A 5,946-nucleotide genomic window follows, 5' to 3' on the forward strand; every position below is an offset into this window, starting at 1 on the left:
AGCATCGCTCCGCGCGCATATAAGCAAGCACGCCCGGCCCCCCAAAAAAAAAAAAGCCAACCCGCCGCCCCCGGCCCCCCACCCGCACCCACGAAACCACGAGCCGCCGCCGCCCGCCATCGTAATGTGGATGGTAGGGTTAGGGTCGCTGTTGCGCCGCCGCGCCGCTGGTGGTGCCCTCGGCCACGAGCCGAAGCCGATCCCGCGGTGGGAGGAGGAGCGCGAGGTGATGCGCGCCACAGCCAAGGGCTTCAAGGAGATGGCTTTCTCTCACGTCCACGCCAAAAACTGTACGTCGTCGGTTGTTGTCATGCATGCATCTTAATCGATGCTAATTAGTGCAATTTATCTGTCAGCTATATTATATACTCACCCATAAATCATGATGTGATGATGACGCAGGGAGAGAAGCCGCACTGGCGTTCGGCGAGCAGGCTGCATACGACCTCAAGGTTTGCTCAAACCCATCCATGAACACCAACACTACTTAATATTATTTACCTATCACCAATTCTTTGTTGCCACGACTTGCGGTTAAAGGTGATAACGAATCATGGTGGCAGCAGTCTCTTCACAATCCAATCTGGTTCTTATATATATTTTTAGGTCAAAAGTGTATAAGATTAGAGTCCGACCCTTTTAGGATCGGACTGTTAGATTATCTAATCAAATTTTAAGACCCTTTATCATACCACTACTTGCAGTTAGGTGATGAACACAGCGCGGCATCTGCGCTTCTCCGTTCCGCTAAATGCTACGCTTGGATCCATGAGGAAGGTAACAACGCCTTTTTTTTTCTGTCCCAGCTCTACTACTCGTGCTGTTGCTTTGTGTGTGCTGACACGCTCTCGCCCCTCGGTCGACACCCGCGCAGACGAGGGGGCAATCGCCGCCACGAAACTCGCATTGGACAAGGCCCTCGCGTTGTTCGTCAAGAGAAACGATCTGGAAATGGCTGCCGTCAGTTGTGAGGAGCTGGCAGAGTTACATGTGGAGCAGCGGGAGCTACAGACCGCTTTGGATTTCTTCGAAAAGGCCGCGGATTATTACGGCAGCAATCTCTGCAGCCGGAGCTGCAGATTCGAAGCTGGTCGGCTGAGGTTTCTCTTGGACAACAAAGAGACCTATCTTCAGTCATCTGACCCTGACTGACGTTCACAATTGTACGAGGTGTTTGCTACTGGTATAATGTAGCCCTCATCCTTGGTTGTAAAACTACTGGCTCAAGCTTCTGTCAGTAAAAATTAGACTAAGATTAGAGTTGTTGACACTGTTTTCTGACACGTGTCAAGGGAGGTGATTTTTGTGAGGAGAAGATGGCCGGTTTGGAAGAAACCAAAAGGTGCACAGTGTTGGAATCGGCCGATAGAATCCGTCCAATGAACCAGAGGAATATGTCGTGAAGATGCTGATCCGCTGGCTCTGGTATCCGGCCGATTGAGAAGTTGCCGATGAAATCAAGGAAGGAGAAGAGGATCCGGACTCTGCGAAAATCTTAATGATTCGGTTGTAATATTTTAGGTAGTTTATCTTTTAAATAGTCTTTTCTTTAGGATCAAGTAATGTTTGCCGTAATCGGCTAGGACTTGATAGCGCTAGGCTATAAATACCGGTTGTAAGGGACCGGAAAAACTTGATACACATCCAATACAACAAACTTTACAATTTCTTTGCATTTTTTCGGCGAATTCTCCTTTTCTCTTCTTTTTTCGACGAGTTCTTTCAAGTTGATCAAGGACGCCTCACATTCGAGCGACTTGATTTGTTGTTGAGTTTTCGTTTTACCGAGTATATTTGAGCTTTAGCTACCGGGCGCATCGATGTGGCTTCGTTCAAATCTATTCAAAAGTTATCGAGTTCATCTAGGCTTTGACTTCCGGGCGCATCGCTGTCGTCTCGTCTAGATTTATTCACCAATTATCGATATCGGCTAGATTTGTAGGTTTTCCCTATGCTTTTTAGCCATTATCACATCTAAAAATATACTAGATCGGTTTTAGGTTTTGGAGTGACACTTTTGTTATCTCAAGAGCCGGTTTAGATCTGTTTTTAGCTTCGCATCATCTAATTTACACATTCGTAACTTAGATCTTGCCATACATACGCGATCGGCTGTCTAAAAAGCTGATTTTGTCGCCTAGTGTATCGGTTGATCCTGCCGATATGCTCGTCCACTACGCGCTCGCATTTAATATATTTTTGTCATCTATAGTATCGGCAAAGCTTGCCGATGCACCCACCTGAGAGATATTCGGAATCCCAGCCGATACGCTCTTGAATTTAATTTTGTTTTCTCCCTTGTCAATTACAGGTCAAATTGACCGGCATGCTTGGTTGACTTTTCCGTGACTCGACGAACACTTGCCCTCGGATTCCAGTGTGTTGATTTTTTGCGTAAACACATCTTTTGGCACGCTCGGTGGGACACGAAAGCTTCAACATGGTGGAACTCACAGATAAATCTGCAGTTAGCGAAGAAAACCAGATTCCTGTTCCTGAAGATAAGCTCAAAGAAGAACAAAAGAAGTTATTTGAAGATCTGGTGGAGAAATTCAAGTGTGAATGCCTCAAGTCGTACAGCATCAACAGATCGGCTAACCCATCAGCTACACAGCCGACGATGACTCAGCAGATACCTAATTAGATGTCCCAGCAAGCCCAACAGATGCAATCGGCTGGACAGCCGATGAACCATGTAGCTCTTCAACTTGCGATGATGACCAATGCAGCGAACATGGTTTCTCCTCAGCAGATATAGTTGAGCCACAAGTTGATTGGAGCACAAAAATAGATGAAGTGATGAGGGAGCAGTTTGGTTTGAGGCCAAAACAACAATCTGTTATGTACAAGACTTCTTATCCTCCGGCTTATGATCAGATTCCTCTCCCACACAAGTGCAAGATGCCTGATTTCACAAAGTTCTCAGGGCAGGGAGAAGTTTCTACGATGGAACATGTTAATAGGTTTCTTCTACAGTTGGGAGAAGCGGGCAACCAGGATGCAATCAGAGTCCGTTTGTTCTCCTTATTTTTGTCTGGATCGGCCTTTGCTTGGTTCATCACTTTGCCAGCAAACTCCATATTATATTGGGCCGATCTAGAAAGACAATTTCATCAGTTCTTCTTCTCTGTGATTACTGAGTTAAAGTTGACCGATTTGACCGGCTTGAGGCAAAGAAATGGTGAATTGGTTGCTGCTTTTATCCAGAGGTTCAAATATGTCAAGAACCGATGTTACAGTTTGGTTCTGTCCGATCAGCAATTGGCCGATGCAGCATTTAATGGACTCTTGCCACACATTAAAGATAAATATGCATCGCAAGAGTTTGGAAGTATTAGCCAGATCGCAAGTCGGATGACAGGAGAGACTCGATCCTACGAGTCCAAAAAGCCTTTTCAGAAGAAGATCAACTATGTGAAGTATTCTACTAATGATGAGACTGAAGAGGAGCAAGAAATGGTCGCATCGGCTGAGTGGATACAGAACAGTAAAAAGCTGGTGACGTGTCCGTTTGGAAAGAAAGAGCCTGAGTCGTATGGGTTCGACATCACCAAAGCCGACAAGATCTTTGACTTATTATTGTCGGAAGGTTTGATCAAGTTGAAGCCATATCACAAGATTTCATCGGAGGATGAGCTCAAGAATATAAAATACTGCAAGTGGCACAACGCCACATCGCATGATACAAATGAGTGCAAGGTCTTCCGACATCAGATTCAGATAGCTTTCGAACAAGAGAGGTTGAAATTCAAGGCTCCCAAGAAGACGATGAAGATCGACGGACATCCTTTCGCCACAAACATGGTTGATGTGACTAGAGATGAAGGTTCTTCTCAAGCTAAGATTCTGACGTCATCATCGGCCAAGAATTCTGGAGTTGTTGGTCCTAAAGCGCAGATAGCGGCCGATGAGGTCAAAGGAAAGGGTCCGTTGAGGAATGCTGAACGTTCATCGGCACCAGTAGACATGTAACGCCTCAAATGCTGTTGAACAAGTTTCAGCGTGATCGTGAAAGGTGACAGCGTAGAGAAGAAGAGGAACGACGCGAACAAAATCATTGGAGGTGTCCTTTCTTTGTCTACTGCTGGGAAGAAGGGTTGACATTGCCATCGGCATATGATTGTCCCGAGTGCAATGGTCAAGGCAGCCGATCATATGAAAGGTCGTGTCATGAGCCTTATCGGCGTGAACGTACTCCTGTGCATGATCGGCTAGGAAAAAGAGTATCGGTGCATGATCGACTGGGGGGCAGGACAATGCTATGTGATCCTACTGGGAGAAGAGTACCTGTACATGATCGGCTAGAACAGATGGCCGATGACAGAGTACAAGATGACCAGTCGATGCGAAGAGATTCAGAACGTGAACCTGATCGCACGGATCAATCTCAATGGTGCCCAGGGGGTTTGACCAGATCTCAGAAGCGACGTGTTCAGAGGTTACGCCAGCTGGAGATCATTGAAGAAGAGCACGAACAGACTCTGAGCAAGAAAAGGGTCAAATCACAAGTCTGGCGTGTCAAGGCTAAGGCCGATGGTGAATCGGCCAGTAACAGTTCCACACCGATCCAAGCAGTCGGTTCTTCAGAAAGTTCCTGATGGATTAGTTCCTAAAGGAAGAAGGGAAGTTGGGGCATGAGTTTACGTCGGCCGATTTACTAGAGGAAATTGATATTGGAGATGGTGATAGACCAAGGCCGACGTTTATTAGTGCCAATTTGGATCCCAAATACAAATAAGAATTGAAGAGTTTATTAAAAGAATACAAAGATTGTTTTGCTTGGGAATACTATGATATGCCTGGCTTGGATATATCTTTTGTGGAATATTGTTTGCCTATAAAACCGGGATATCGGCCATATCAACAAGGAGCGAGGCGATGTAATCCTAAGATTTTGCCAGATATAAAGGCCGAAATTACACGGTTAATTGAAGCTAATTTTATTCGGCAGTGTCGTTATGCCGAATGGATTTCTAATATGCTTCCTATTTACAAGAAGAATGACAAAATACGAGTGTGCATTAATTTTAGAGATCTCAATAAAGCTACACCGATAGATGGTTACCCTATGCCAATAGCTGATATGTTGGTAGATGCTGCTACTGGGCACAAAGTGATCAGTTTTATGGATGGCAATGCTGGTTACAATCAGATTTTATGACAAAGGAAGACATCCACAAGACTGCGTTCAGATGTCCAGGACATCTCGGTTTATTCGAGTGGGTAGTCATGACCTTCGGATTAAAAAATGCCAGTGCTACGTACCAGAGAGCCATGAATTATATCTTTCATAAACTCATCGGCAAAAATGTGGAAATATACATTGATGACGTGGTTGTGAAGTCAAAGGGGCACCAAGAACATTTGGCCGATCTACGTAGAGTTCTGGAATGCACCAGGAGACATGGTTTGAAGATGAATCCAAACAAGTATGCTTTTGGTGTATCAGCTAGACAATTCTTGAGTTTTATGGTACATGAACGAGGAATTAAAATTAGTCAGAAGACTATATCAGCTATCGACAAAGTTGAAGCCCCTACGACGAAGGTTGAACTTCAGTCATTGATCGGCAAGATTAATTTTATTCGAAGATTTATATCTAATCTGTCAGGAAAAATTCAGCCGTTCAGTTTTTTACTGAAGTTGAAGGCCGATCAGGAATTTATATGGAGAGAAGAACATCAGAAAGTCTTGGATGAAATCAAACATTATTTGGTAAATCCTCCGGTGTTGGTTCCTCCCCAAAAGCACAAGCCGTTTAAATTGTATTTATCGGCTGATGAGCGTGCTATCGGATCGGCCCTTATTCAAGAATTTGAAGGAAAGTAGAGAGCTATTTATTTTGTGAGCAGAAGATTGCTGAATGCTGAAACCAGGTATTCACATGTCGAGAGATTGTGTCATTGCTTATACTTCTCCTGTACCAAGTTTAGACATTATTTATTA

The 5,946-nt window shown here is 44.6% G+C and overlaps 1 long non-coding RNA gene across 1 annotated transcript; it reads left to right on the plus strand.

Moving 5' to 3' along the window:
- The first annotated feature begins 402 nt into the window (after positions 1-402).
- On the plus strand, positions 403-1,300 carry LOC120657397. The gene is made up of 3 exons (XR_005668155.1): positions 403-452; positions 705-777; positions 875-1,300. It is a non-coding gene; the product is annotated as an uncharacterized LOC120657397 (long non-coding RNA).
- Positions 1,301-5,946: the final 4,646 nt, after the last annotated feature.

This window comes from Panicum virgatum, chromosome 1K, assembly GCF_016808335.1.
Source record: "Panicum virgatum strain AP13 chromosome 1K, P.virgatum_v5, whole genome shotgun sequence".
In the NCBI taxonomy this organism is placed as follows: domain Eukaryota; kingdom Viridiplantae; phylum Streptophyta; class Magnoliopsida; order Poales; family Poaceae; genus Panicum; species Panicum virgatum.